This window comes from Cyrtonyx montezumae, unplaced genomic scaffold, assembly GCF_038088225.1.
Source record: "Cyrtonyx montezumae isolate F1298 unplaced genomic scaffold, pur_monq_1.0 scaffold_35, whole genome shotgun sequence".
Taxonomy (NCBI): domain Eukaryota; kingdom Metazoa; phylum Chordata; class Aves; order Galliformes; family Odontophoridae; genus Cyrtonyx; species Cyrtonyx montezumae.
Window position 1 is genome coordinate 1,790,642 of NW_027072040.1, and position 14,499 is coordinate 1,805,140.

Genomic DNA, 14,499 nt, shown 5'->3' on the forward strand with positions numbered 1-14,499 from the left:
TCAGGGGAAGCTGAAAACATGTATACTTTCTCAAGGAGAATATGTAATCGACAGATGCAAACTCGCACTCGTTTCCCCGCACCGCCGGCCGCTAGGGGGCGCAGCGGGGCGGGGCCGCAATGGGGCCCGAGCGGAGTGCGAGGCGCCATAGGCCGCACTGGGGCGCGTGCCCGAGGCGGCTGCACTGCGCGTGCGCGGCACGTGGCGCGGAGCCGTGCCCCCCAGCAGCCGCCCCGAGCTCGGGTCCTGCGGGAGACGTTCGCCGTGCGATCACCGCCGTCCACGAGGAGATGAGGTCTGTGGCGTTCGGCAGTGAGCCCCTCCTGCCCTGGATGTATTGAGCTCTGAGAAGCTTTACCTGAGGAGACGGGCGGCTCTGGCTGTGACAGCGTTCTGGTGCACGCGGTCTTGAGCCCCTTTGTGACGCCCGTAGTCGGAGTTGCTGCTCTGGGACGGCCGCTGTCCTCCGCACGGCTCTGCCTGAAGCGATTCGATTTGGGCAGAGCTGCGGGGGCTGCCCGGCCCAGGTCGTGTCAGTGCCTTTAAAGGCAGCAGCGGTTTATCGAACATCGCCGAGCTCCTCTATTTGCAGGAAGGATTTTCTGCTTATCTGCCTGTAATGGCGCAGCAGCTTTGCTACGGGGCGGATTCTGAAGTATCACTTAACATCAATCCATTTCCTTAAGATTGCTGATAACGTGGTTCGTATTTCACAACTAATAAATAGGCCACGTTTCATTGCTAGGTTTCAAAAAAAGAAGAGGCTGGTCCTTGCAATGCTTCTTTTTCCTCCTGGCATCCTTATTTTGGTGCTCTGGGTTCTGCAAAATGGCTCTTTCCTATTCTGCTCACATTGTGTGTTGGTGCTGCGGCCGTTTCCCCTTCTGCCTGTCTGTGTGCAGCTGCTGGCTGTTCCGGCGCTGCCCGGGCGGCCGTGCACCCAATTCCAAGTGCAAACTGCTCTGCCCAAAAGCGTTCAAATTCCGCGGGTTTCCGATGGCTTCCGAGCGCGGCACAGAGGACGCATGCTGTCCACACCTCCAGTACTGACTGCACCAATGCTTGCTTTCATGAGAAAATGTTTCTGGAAGCGCTTGGAGTTGTGTTTCGTTGGATGCTGGAAAGCGTCTGTGAGGTTGGATGGAAATTTAACTTTTCAGATTCAGTAATTCTTCAGTTCTCCCTCGGTTATGTCGGGCTTTGCCTGTACACAGGGCACACGGTATTCCCTGTTCGTTTTCCAGAGGGGTTGTATAAATACGTACCTGGTTACAGCACAGGCACTGGGGACTGTGGCTGTCATTCAGGAACGCTGAGAGTAGAGAAAAAGATCAATTCCAACGCACCAAGAGAAAAGGGAAGGAAAACAGCAAGATAGGAAAGCTGTCTTAGTCAGATACGCAGCCAAAGTAAATAAATACTTAGAGAGGGGTGAATTTTAGTTCAGGCGTGATGAAATGGACCAAAGCAGGTAAATGCCAGCTGAGCACTGCGTGTTGGTGGAGCTGGCGGCCGGAGCCCTGCCCCAGGGCTTGCTGCTCAGCAGCGTTGTTTTGGTTTTCATAGGGGAAAACACAGCCAAGTTTTGTATTGTGGGAGCACCCAGGGTTCACAGTGGCTGCTTGTTGTGGGCTGTGGAATCACTCCTGTTATCTTACAGCCGTTTCACAGAGGAAAGACAAATAAAAAGCTTTCTGACAGACAAAGCCAGAGAGTTTTTTCCTTGCGATGAAAAGTAACATGTAACAGGCACGTTTAATTTCTCCTCTTACAGCCAGCTTTTAATGAAAAGGCACCCTGCGATGGAACAGATAATGTTTGTCTTACAGAATGTAACAGCTAGTTCCCTTTTAAACACAGATCGCTGCCGGACTTTGTTGTGGGCTGAGCACTGACAAGTTTGCAGATGCTGCAGCTCGTTACCTAATCAGAGCCAGATGCTGCTCCGAGGCGACGCGCTCACTGCCACCACATCCCTGCTGCAGCCCAGGGACCTTTCTGTGCTTTTGAGCTTGCAGTCCTGCTGTATTTTTTTGTTATCTCGATCCTCTGTTTGTTTTTAATTTAAGAGGGTTTGCACTGGCCAGAGATACAGAAGAATGAATGGGAGAGGCAGTCTGTAAGAAGCCGGTGTCCACTGGACATCTGTTTAAATTCAACACTCAGGCACAGAAAGAAGCTTGTGTGCCTTTAGTTTGTTCTCGGCAAATGGCCTGCAGCAAAATGAGAGTATTTGATTTGAGAATTCATTAGATAATTCTGTACATTATACTTCAAATAATACATAGGCCTGAGAGAATGTTTTAAGTAAAATTAAACATTTCAGTGTGGCTGCAGCTGTTGTCAGGCTGCTCCAGCACAGAGCGCAGGGAGCTCTCTGCCCCCTGTGTGCTGCGCGTTGAGCTCAGCCTTGTTTGTGTTTTAAAAACAGCAGCGAAGGAATTCAGATCCTGCAGTGGAAGGCTGTTTGCCGGGGATGCTGATCTGATCCTGCACCCTCTGCAGCAGGCTCTCCTTGCTCCCACTGAGCGAAGTGCTCAGTGCTGTGCATTGGGTGCTCGTTACGAGCAGTGCTGTAGTGCTGTGTACTTAATGGATTTGTTCCCATCTGCTTTGGAAATGGGAAGTTTGTGGCCCTTGTCACCCGGCGGTGTGCTGCAGTGTGCTGCTGCTGGGTTTGGGATGGGAGGCAAGGGACCGTTCTGCCCACACGCGTGGTGCCAGGCGTGTGGTGTGCGTGGCTGCAGGGTGCTTGTTTCACGGACAGAACTGTCCTCGCACTGAACTGCATTGCTGTGCAAAACGTTCAGGAGTTAGAGCTGCTCCTGTTTACTGAGGGTTCTGCTTTCTTTCTCCCTCTCTTGGAGAGAGCTGTTATGCAGTGGGTAATAAAACTGAAAATAAAGATCAGAGCCGGTGGAAATGCTGTAATGTTTCTTAGCAGAAGCATTAGAAATGGCCCGCAGACCCCACGGTATTCAAAAGCTTGCACCCTATAACTGTGCCCTGCAGCCCTCTGGAACCTCTTTCCCTGTCATCTCTCTTTACTCCCAACACCTCTGCACTCTGAGGTTGGACTGTGAGCCCGGGTCTGACACTCTGCCTGTCCACCCCTGCCTGCTGCCCGGGCTGGCACTTCTGGCTTCCCTCTGCCCCTTCTCTGGGGTTTGCTTGAGCCCTCGGCCTCCGAATCATGGAGGAGGATGGAGACACAGTGGGCAGTGGTGGGAGGGAGCTTTGGTGTGACCTCTGTGGTTGGGGGCAGCTTTGTCTGATGGTAAGATCAGATTTTAGAACTTGGAAGTTTTACTTTCCCGGAGCATTTACCTTGTTTTGCTTTGTTTACCCAATCATTCTGTGCGACGCTCTTTCCTAGAAAGCGATTTCATTTCCTGGATTTGTTTTCTCTTTGACATCTCAAAGAGCTGATGCTTTTCTATGTATATCTGGCAGCTAAATGGAAAAATGTACACAGATCAGTACGCCAGACTCCGTTGTGAATCAGCCTCTGCCGTTTCACCCCCGCTGCCGGGGCGGGCTGGGTGCTGGCAGGCTCTGAGCACCCCGAGCTGCCCGCAGCACGAGCGAGGAAGGACGGCACTCATCCTCCCCACGCCACACCGCGCCTCGCCCGGCCCCGCAGTGGGGCTGCTCCGAGAACAATGGGGCCTCGGCTCCTCCTTTGGTGCCTGTCCAGTGCGGAGAGAGAGGCGAGGTCAAAGTGGCAGGCTGTACAGCTTGCTTTTGAGCCAAACAGATGGTGAAGGTTAAGTGACAGCTCTGTGACTGCCTCTTTTGAAGTAATTGGAGATAATTTGTATTTTGAATCAGAACTTGACCACTGTCAGAAGAGAAGAAGGTTAATATGTAAACGATTTTACATTAGCCCCTGTTCCTTGGGATTTTTGCTGCCTCCCGCCCCCCCTTGGATTCTTGTTTCTATAATCCTTGCTCCAGGCTATTGGTAAGATTGTCTTTGAGCTCGGTGTGACTCGTCCTAGGCTGCAGTTGTTATGAAAGCCAACAACAGCTTATTAAGGCCGGGGATAATCTCTGCTACTGATGCATTGCTGCTTTCCTGCAGTCTGGCTCTGGCTGCATTGGAAACCAGAGCCTGGAGATGCATGGGTCCAGCTGGAACAAGCAGCAAAGAGATGTACAGAGCAGTTCTGGTTCCCAAAGCTGAGCTCCCTTTTGCAGATTGTTTTCCATGCCTAAGATGCTTTCCTCCCCCTCCTCAGTTTACTTTTATAGTGATAACAATGCTAATTTGATTTTGGCTTCCTCTTATCCCTCGCACCTTTGTTTTTGCCTTGAGCAGGCTGCTGTGCTCCTCATTCATTCCTGTGTGGCATGGAGCACTACACCTGCACTGTGTCTGTTGTGCTTTCGTGGTGCTGCACAAACAACCATTTGGAAATCTGGAGAGCATGAGTTTGAGGCAGTGACGGGCACTGACAAGTTGCCTCTGAGCAGCTCCTGCCCATCCTGGGTCCTGTCCCATGTGCTGGTGAGGTTATCTGGACCTGTTTGCCCTGTCGTTCTTCCTAAACACAGAAACTGAGGGGACCCTGAAGGGAAAGAGCCCGTTACATCTCCTTCATCCCACCTGGCATCATGAGGCCCTCACGAGCATTAGGGAAATGGGAAACGATTTGCGTTTTCTTCCTCTCTTAATACTGCAGCATGGATGTCCGTGTTCCTCCCATGACCAGTGTTACTTTTTTGCTGTGGAAGTTGATTGCCAGGGGGATACCTGTGTGTACTGCGGGGCAGCAGCCGGTCTCTTCTGGGCTGGATTAGTAGGACAGCTGTTTTGTCCTGGCCAGAAATGTTTGTTGGCATGCCGAGTCAGAGGTGGTTGTGCAGAGGCAAACAGAACGGAAAGCCCATGGGATGTGTGCCTTTACGTGGTGCCTCCTCAGAAGCGCGGAAGGCAATATTGTATTTCATTCATATACATCAGGTTTATTACGAAACACATTTCTTCACTAACTTGAAGAAGAAAAAGGAGATATTGGCTTGTTATTTCTGCCTTTTTCTTAACCAGACAAAGTAAAGAAATGGTTGCAAAACCTTTAGAAGCATTCAAGTACCTCAGTGACTTTCATCAGATGTTCTCTGTACAAGAAAAAGAAAAAAAATCGTTCTATCTTTTTATTTTTCCTTTGCTTTAATCTTATTTGATGATGTCTCAACAGGCTGGGACATGCTTTCTTGGATGGCAATTTCACTGCACCATATGTGTCTCTCACAAGATAGCAGAGTGAAATGAGTCTTGGCAGGAAGAGAACTAAACACATCGACAAAGAAAAGAAAAAATTATTTACTTAACTCCCTGTTGCCTGCATACATTTTTGCCTTGGACTGTGTCTGGCACAGTGACTCAGAGTTCATTTCCCATCAGTGTGTGCCCGAAGCACCATCCCACACATAATCACTTTTTCTGCCCATCCACACTGTTTGTTGTGTGGGTTTTTGTCATCCAGGTGTAAGTGTTCCAGCACATAGATGGCCAAGCTGGGGGAGCAGGGCAGGCTGGTTTTACCTGCGGATCTCCCGGTCCTGGGCTCAGGGAGGGGGCTGGTCCTTCTCAGACGCAAAAAGGACTCTGTTGTTCCTGGCAGAAATCTTTTAGCAGTGTGAGGTTCTTGTGAGCAGTGCGTTCTGCTGAGCTCCAGGCCTGGTGTTCAAACTGCGGTGAGCGTGGGACGGATCGGGCCGGGCTCTGAGCTCCACTGCGCTCCCCACCGCGCAGGGGAATTACCGATATTTATCTTGATTGATAAAAGATTCCTTTTTTTTTTTTTTTGTGATAAGTTCAGAAAATTTACATTTTTTATATTTCAGAATAAAGATACTGAATATCTCCAGGTTGAAATAGTGGAAGGAATGCTAAAATCAATCAACCAAACAAAATATACCGTATTTGAGCACGTCTGTAAGATAAATGTCACGCTGCTGCTCGGGCTGCACTGACCACTCTGCAGGGCGGGCAGTCTATTACCCGAGGATGAGTGTCTGTGCCCAGTTCATATCCATGGCTGCTGCCTTGGAGAATTGATTTCGCCGCTCAGGCAGTAAAGGGTTAAGCAGCCAGTTTTTTCCAGTAGGAATCTGCAGAAGTCCATTTGCGACTCCGTGCTCCAAAGGCTCTGCGCTGCATCGCCTTGTGTTTGCGTTAGTTCTCAGGGATGGCTTCAGGACCGCCGGTAAAATACGTATTTGTACAGTGGGATATTTAGGAAGAAAATCAATACAAGTTTTACAATGACCTTGCTGGTTAGCATGAAAGCATCCAGCAAAAATGAGAACAGATGACCACGCAGGTGATTTGCAAAAGATGAAATCAAAAAGCACAAATGTAAGCATGTTTAATATGTTAAATGAAATGAGCGATTAAAAACAGTGGAGTGGTTATGTAGGATTTTGGACATCGGATGAAAAGATAGAGGGGAAAAAAAAAAAGAAAAAGGCAATGAACGTACTTTGAAGTATTAACAAGTTAATTATTAGCAGCGTGCAGCTTTGGTGCAGGATGGCGGTGGGTTCACGGGGGAGCGATGTGCGGGCGCTCCGTGGTGCAGCACGTGGGAGTGGGGGGAGGTGTGTGCGACTCCGTGTGCCCACGGCTCAGCCACACTGCTGCTCTCCTCGGGCGTGAGGGGGTCTGGGAGAGCTGCCCCGAGCCTTCATCGAGCACCTTGTCCCTGCTGGGGTCTGCTGACGAGCCCTGCTCATGGACAGGCGCGTTGCAGGGCACGCGAAGCAGGGGCTCCCTCTGGGAGGTGTGCCCTGGTTGGGCTGTCATAAAAACAGCGTTGGCGTTGATATAGCTTCTGGGATTTTATTGTGTGCTTAAAAACATTTTTCCTTTGTGTTCCTTCTGCAATAAGGGGTTAGAGATTTCTGAATTTTTTCTCACAGGATTTCTTTTTTTTTTTGAGGTAGAGTCTGTTGTATAATACATACATTCTCTGTCACAGGGGAACTAAGTGATTGCTGTAGTGCAATTTCTGGGCAGCTTCAAACGTGGAACTTCAGTTATTTCAAGTTATATTTGCAAATTTTATCATTAGGTTGTGGATATAATGGGGGTAATTAAGGGCTGGTTCTTACTCGGACATGGGATCGGGGTCTGATCGGGCAGTGCTTTGGGCTCCTGAGGCTGACACCCAGAGCCCTGGTGCTTACCAGCACTGCTGTCTGTGCTGCAAGAATGGCTCCTGTGGAAGCTGAGGCCACATTGAGCTGAGTGCTGTGTGTGCAGTAGCAAAACAATCCCCTCTCCATGGACTCCAGGGTCTGTAAATCTGTATGCACACAAAGGACAAGGTTTTGCTGTGGACGTTCTCTAATAGTACAAAACCCTTCTGTCAAATTAATGACTGGCAGTCAGGGCTGCATTCAGGCTTCTTTTCTGTCCCTCAGCTGCCACCTGTGCCTATCCACATTCACCTGAGTAAGGTTCTGGGGGGCTGTGTTCTGCTCCCGTGGAAGAACAGGGCCTTGGGCACCGGAGGGGACACGTGGTGGGGCCGTGACAGCTTGTGGTGATCTGTGGGTCAGGAGTTACTTGGTGAAGAAGGCAGGGACCCATCTGAATCATGCGTGGGAGAACTCACCACAGCACTGGGCAAGCTTTGTGAGCAAGATGGTGGGATTCGGTTGGGACCTCGATGTTTAGGAGCTTGTCTGTTTCTCATTTAGTGAGGCAGTGCCGCTCCTGCGAAGCATAGTTCACAGGATACTAACCTGAAATATCCGTGTGCTGGATTGCTTACTGCTGGATGTTGGAAGGGATGGGGGCTGCTGTGCCCCACTGCCACCTGCAGGGACACACCGTGGAGGTGTGGGAGCAGTGCTGCTCCGTGGGTGCCCACGTCCCGTGCCTGCAGGGCAGTGCTCCGCTGCCTGGGAGCACTTCCTGCAGCAGGAGGAGGTTTTTTCCTCCATGTTTTATTTTCACCTTTCGTATACTAAATTACTATTTATCTGTGTGCCCTCGTGCCCCGAGAGCATGCACTCATGGAGGATATCAGACAGTTTTTATTATCTTAAAGTAACAGGACCTACAGGGAAAAATACAGTGGCGTTGTCCTTAAATTTATATATTATTTTAATCATCGTGAAAAATAAAATGCAGGAATGTTGTCACTGGAGTTCGTCAGAGGGCGGCTGTCAGGCTCCAGGTGTGAGACGAGCTCGGTCTGAGTACAGCAAGAATTGTTCCACAAATGACATCACATGGGTGGCAAAACATCCTTTTGTTCTCTGGTGGGTACGAGTGCAACATTGACTAAGTTAGCAGGAAATGTATTACTGTTGTGTGAAACTGTTGTGCCTTTTTAAGTGGCTTTTAAAAAATATCTTTACATTTGAGCAAGTTATGAATATTAGAGAACACATTAGTGACAGAAACGTTGCTTTTATTAAAAGCTTTTAAGGCTTGACTGAATCTGCAAAGCGCGTCGCAGTGATCTGGGCAGCGCTGGCGTCCTTCAGCCGTGCTGCCCTTTTTGGGCCATTAGGGTAAAAGAAAAGAGCAGTGGTTTTAATGTTAGTTTTCCTTTAATTGATGCAGTACTTAATATTAAAAGAGATTTTATTTAAAAAAAATTCAGATTTATCTGCTGTAAAATTTGTGTTTACATGAGCACACACACGTGTGCACGCGTACGTATGTGCTGAGCTGCTGTGCATTAGAAGCTGAATGCTGAGGCTGAAGTCTCTGCCCAGTGCAGCACGTGGAGGTTCTGTCAGTTCTGCGCTTGTGCGGACTGCTTAAAATTCTGTAACGTTTTCTGTTGTAATGCAATATCAGTTAATTCTCTAGAGGAAAAGAGATAAGGTGTTAAAATTGGGATAAAAGCTTCCAAATGCCGGGAAATTTGCTCTGTCAAACCCGGGGCCCTTTTTACTGGCAGAAACTTAGGAAAGTAAATACTGGTAAGCTCACATGTAACGAAAGATTTAAATATAATTCCCTCAAATAGTATAAACGCAATTATAAACACTTCTCTGAAAACAGCCAAGTTTGAATTTATTAGTCGTTTGTTGCATTTGTTGGTGAATACAAAATGCACGCCTTGGAAGTTGACTCTTCCCCAGGAACCGTTCTCCTGGTGGAGGATGGTTGGTGTCATTCTTCTCCTTTTTACTTCGCCTTTAAGAGCGCGGTGTGAAATAAACCACTCCTTGGAGCTGCCTCCCAACCTTGCGTCCGCAGCGCTGTTCGTGATATAACAAGCTCTCCATTCTGAGCAATGGCAAAATCTCTGTCCTTCCCTGCAGAAGGGCATTAGGAAATGGGCTCCTGAACAGCCCGCTGGTAGAGAAGGCACATGGGGGAGAGAGATGAAAGCAGAGTCTCGCAGTTGATGATTTTCCCATGGCAGGCAGGCGTGGCGGCCACAGGGCTTCCTTTGGTGGCCCAGTGGCTCAGCTTGGTGACATGGCTGAGCAGCATGGCTCGGTGGCTCAGCCTGCCGTGGTGACACAGCTCAGTGTGAGCACCCCGTGCTCGCTCTGCATCCGCCCCAGCGCCCACGGATGGCCCCCATGCACTGACAGCCCCACGCGGCCGTCGTTGCTGCCCGGCCTGTCCTGTCGGGTTTATCGGCCACTCCATCAAAGGGGCTAATGGTCAGCAGAGAGGCTAAATGCGTCCCCTGTGACCTGACATTAACAGAGTGGACTTGTTTAAGCGTTACCGAGGGTGTCTCGGGATGATTCGGACGCCAATACCCGTTTCCCTCAATGAGCAGTCATTCGGCTCACGACTCAATACCGCTGCCCTGACATGGCTGGGCCCCTCCTGCGGGAGCTGCCCTCGCCTCGGGGCGGCCGCGGGAGGGCCGATCGATGCCCCCTGACAGCGGGACGCGGCCGGCCCCCTCCATCCGCGCTCCGGCCGGGCCGCCCGAAGCCGGCGGGGCGACGTTCATCCGGATGAGCGGACGGGGAAGCGCTCGGGATGCGGCGCCTTTTTATCCCCGGCCGCGCTACCGAGTGCGGAGGCATCCGCTAACAGCGACGGGGTTTTGTTCTCCACGAGAATGGCATTTCAAGGCACTTCGGTGCTGCGGGGCCGGGCAGCAGGGAACTCCCGGCATTCGGAGCAGTGAAATAGATAAATAAAAATTGCTTCTCGGGGCTCTTGAGGACTGAATTTATGCAAAGTTTTTTGCAAATTGTAATTTCTAGCAATACGAGAAAAGCTCATTTCGTTATCTGTTCAGACTCCTCTTCACAAGGAGCAGGGCACGAAATAGGACTGGTGCACTCGCTGAGGTCAGGCTGAGCACACACGCTGTCCTGCCCGTGCTTCCTGCACACACCGCATGCCTTTGTTGAATGCGTTGAATGCGTTTTGTGCTGGAACACGAGAGAGGTTTTCCCCATATTAGGGGTAACTTGAAAGTGTTACTTGTTCTAAGCGAACCAGTCGTGCTGCACGTGAATATTTTAGGGGAAAAAATTTTGGATGGAAACGCCCCTTACGTTGTGTAATTTTTAATTAAAAAAACAAAAAACAAAACACAAAACAAAATTGTTTTCTTGAAATGTGTTATAGAAAGGACTCGAAAGTGCTTAAGACGTAAGGAGCAGTGCTCGTGCCAGGGCTGCTCCTGCTGCGCTCACACAGCGCGGGGTTCTGCACCTCGCCGTGTTCTGAGCTCAGGGTGGAGGTCACAGGAGGCAGGTGATGGGATTTTTGATAGGTGGTGGTGGTTTGCCCGATCTTTTTGTCATTCCAAGGGCTGATTTGTTCTAAGAAGTCCGAAAGCACGTGGTGTTAACAGAATTATTTACACAGATATCTTTATTTTTCTGCTTTTATCGCCAATTTTTGCTAACAGTTTGGAATGTGCTGTAGTGAATGCCCTGTACAGATGTGTGTTTCTGAGTGCTGCCTCAGAAATGCTCTATAATATCAGTTTCCTAAAGATTGTTTATAAAATGCGCATAGTTGTGTGAATTATTTATAACAAACGAATGAAAAAGGGATGGTGCTTCGTGTAACACTTACAACAGAGTCACTTCTTCTTTGGCAACACAAATATTTATTATATTATTGTACTTAAGAAAGGCTAAGCCTCTAAAGTGTCAGAAGTCAAGCTTAACAAATTTAAAGGCGATGAAATGAAAACCCAGTTAAGGCACAAAGGATCTTTTCTGAATTTACTGAAAGGCGGTTGAGAGAGCTGAGCAGGACAAGATCTGTGCCTCAGCATCCTGTTTATTGGGTCTAATGATCGCCTTCAAAGGAAAATCACAGTTACGTGGCGTTTAAGGTTTTAAAAGAATTCTCCGACCGTCGGTGCCGGAGCCAGGAAGCACATGCAGCATTTATCTGCACAAAATAATCCGCTCTTCCGTATTCCGTGTGTACCGTGGGTAGCATAAATATTCAGCACGGGAACAGAGAGGCAAAGTGCGTGTAGGTGCGAGCGCGTGTTTGTGGGAAGAAAGTCCGAGAACCGCGTGTTCAGCAGAAAGACGCTCGGCTCCAGCTCCGCTCTGCCGTTCGAGCTCTGCTTTCCGCGGCCACAAGCGCTCCCGGGCGCGCGGGGCTCGGCCGTGTGCGGCCGTGTGCGGGCAGCGCCGCGCGACCCCGACCGAGGGCTCTGCGTGCGGGGACAGCGGAGCGGCGGCGCGGGCGGGCGGGGCGGGGCGCGGCCCTCCCCGGGCAGGTGTGCGTGTGCGTGTGCGTGTGTGTCTGCGTGTGTGTGCGTGTGTGTCTGCGTGAGTGTGTGTGCGTGTGTGTGTGCGTGTGTGTGTGCGTGCGCTGCTCTGAGCGCCCTGCAGCCCGGCAGTCGGTGGTGAGATGTACGATTCGAACGGAGCCGGCTCTGCTTTTCCTTCGGCTTTAGCAGAAGGGATCCGTGTTATGGGGTTTTCAAATGCAGTCGCAAAACTGACAGCAAATCTGAAAAAGAAAACAAAAAAAAAAACACAGTTAGGGAAAAGCTGCTCTTCGCTGTGGGAGAGGGGGAGAAATGAACCCCGAGGAAGCAATGTATTGAGAGGAATGGAGTGAGAACTGGAATTCTGAAGCAACCCAGAATCCCGATCTGAGCGTGTCCTGTCATTTGTTGTTCCGAAGGAAATTTCCTTCGCTGAAAAAAAAAATATTTGGGGGCAAAAATCTTTAATATCAAATGTAAAGAACATAATTTTATAGATACATACACGCGCACATCTCCCTCTCTATATATAAAACACAGAGGGGTAGGTGCGTGAGGCCACGGCGCAGTGTCGGCTGCCAATCCGTAGCTGCGCTCCTACCCAGGGAGCGTTATCTCCGAACAAAACACACCGTGCTGTCCCCGGCTCGTGTTTTCCACGGGGAACGGGGGCTTCCCGTCCTGCCGGGGAAGTTAGGTGTGCTGCCGCCAGCCCCGCCGCGCTAACAATGGGGCAGCACAGGGGGTGGGCTGCGGGGGCCAGGCATGACAGAATGAGAGGGGCACACAATGGGATGGCCGTGACTTTGAACAAATAAATAAAACATGCGGATCTCATTCTCCGCTCTGCCTCGCCGCCGCCCCCACCCCCCGTCCAACTGTGATTACATTTGCCGTGGTCATTTCCCAAATGTCTGCCTGATAAAAAAGCACCCATAGCCTTTCTCACACCGTAGCTTAAAGCGAGGACCCTTCCTGTGGCTAGCAATCTGCAGCCCTGCCAATCACGCGCACTTGCACAGACATGCATGCCGTTTTCATTAGCAGAAATGCTTCACGTTTGATTGTGGACCCAAAAAAATAATCTGTAACTCCGGCTCGGCCCACTTAATAAACAGCCGCCCCCCCGCCTCTGCCTGCGCGGCTCTAATGGGGTTTCCTGACCCCCCCGTACCCCACCCCGCTCAGCGCAACCTGGGGGGTGTGGGGAGAAGGAGCACGTTTTAATAAGCCTGCAAAGGAGAAAAATGAGTTTGCTCCGCAGTTCTGTTCTTTAGGAACAGAAAAAGGTGAGCATGTTGCAGGGCAGGGAGGGGAAATTTAATATTGAGAGAGATAATGGCAACTATGTTAATATCCGGAATTTTCAATGTACCATAAGTACATTTTGTTTTTCCTTTTAGCACGATTTATAATTAAAGATTTTAATCTTGCTTCACATTGAGTTAATAAGCCCTTTGATTGATTAGGATTCATAAAATTGCCATTTCCCGCTGATGCTTTGTGTTTCTGGGGATGTTCTTTTGAAAAGCTGGGTTAAGGTGAATAGGAAGCAGCCATTGTTTGGGCTGAGCTGCGCCAGTTCTGGGAACTCGGGCTGCTTTATTCCCAGTTTGTCCCCGGCAATATCTTGTTGTTCGGCCGAATTAATGCAGATAGAATCTGCCCGGTTACATTTTCGCCATTTTTAGGGAAAACTTTTTTTTTTTTTAATTTTGGCAGGTGTTGCACACAATTACTGCCGCTCTTCACTGACCTGTTCTCGGTGAAAGCTGTCGGGTTTAGGAGTACAGTGCGCACTGCTGTTCTGCACAGAAAAGGCAAAGTATTGGGAAACAAATCTGCCTGCGCGCAGCAGCCGCCCCGGAGCCAGCTCGGCGTCCTTTAAAATCCCCTTTGCGATTCTGCCCTTAGCGGTGTCACCTCCTTTGTTATTAGGGGCCGGCGCTGCAGCGGTCCCTTGCAGAGGCGCTCCTTATGGGAGTAAATCGGCTGAGAGGAGCTTTGATCGCGCTCTGCGTATCTTATTTAATTTCTTTTTTTCAAGTAAATTCTGACAAATTCTAAAGTGTGAGTGGAAGAAACGAGGGCGGAAGCCGGTGATTTCCGAGCACCTCGTCGAGTGCAGGCAGGCTGCCTTCCCTCTTGGATCGTGTGTGCCGTGCATGCCTGTGTGTGTGCGAGAGGGAAAAAACCTTTTTTCTTTATTTTAGCCAGGCTAAAAGTGACCCTCTTTAGCCCCAGAGGGGCCTCACTGTGTGGATTGAATCAGAGCAAATTCCCTTTGTGTTTTCTGCTCCGAGGGGACACGCTATTGTTAGCGCGGGGCCTCTCGTAGCACCGAGGAGCGCAGGACCGCGAGCAAATCCCCTCCGGATAATGCCCGAGTTGTCGGCGATCGATGCGCGCCCTCCCCCCGCCCCCCCGGCTCCTTGGCACCGCTATCATTTCCTGCTCCTTTATGGCCATTCAGACGTTGCACAAATGCAAACACTGGGGACACAGAAAGGGCCGGGTGAGGCGAGGGCAGCGCCGGCAGGCGCTGAATGGGAGCGCAGCGCCCGGCTGGGCGAGAGGCGAGCCTCGTGCCGGCACCTCCAGGGCCTTAATTGCCTTAATTGTGTCCATGTAAGTACCCTCTTCCTTTTGTTTTACACAAGAACGTCGTAAATATACGTGCAGTTCTCCCGTTAGTTTCCCCGCTGCCTGGGAGCGCTACGCAGTTTGCGCACACCTGGCGCCGGCACGAACCGGCAGCGACGGACGGAGGAGCGCCCGCAGCCGCGCAGAGCGTCGCTCACCGACGGCC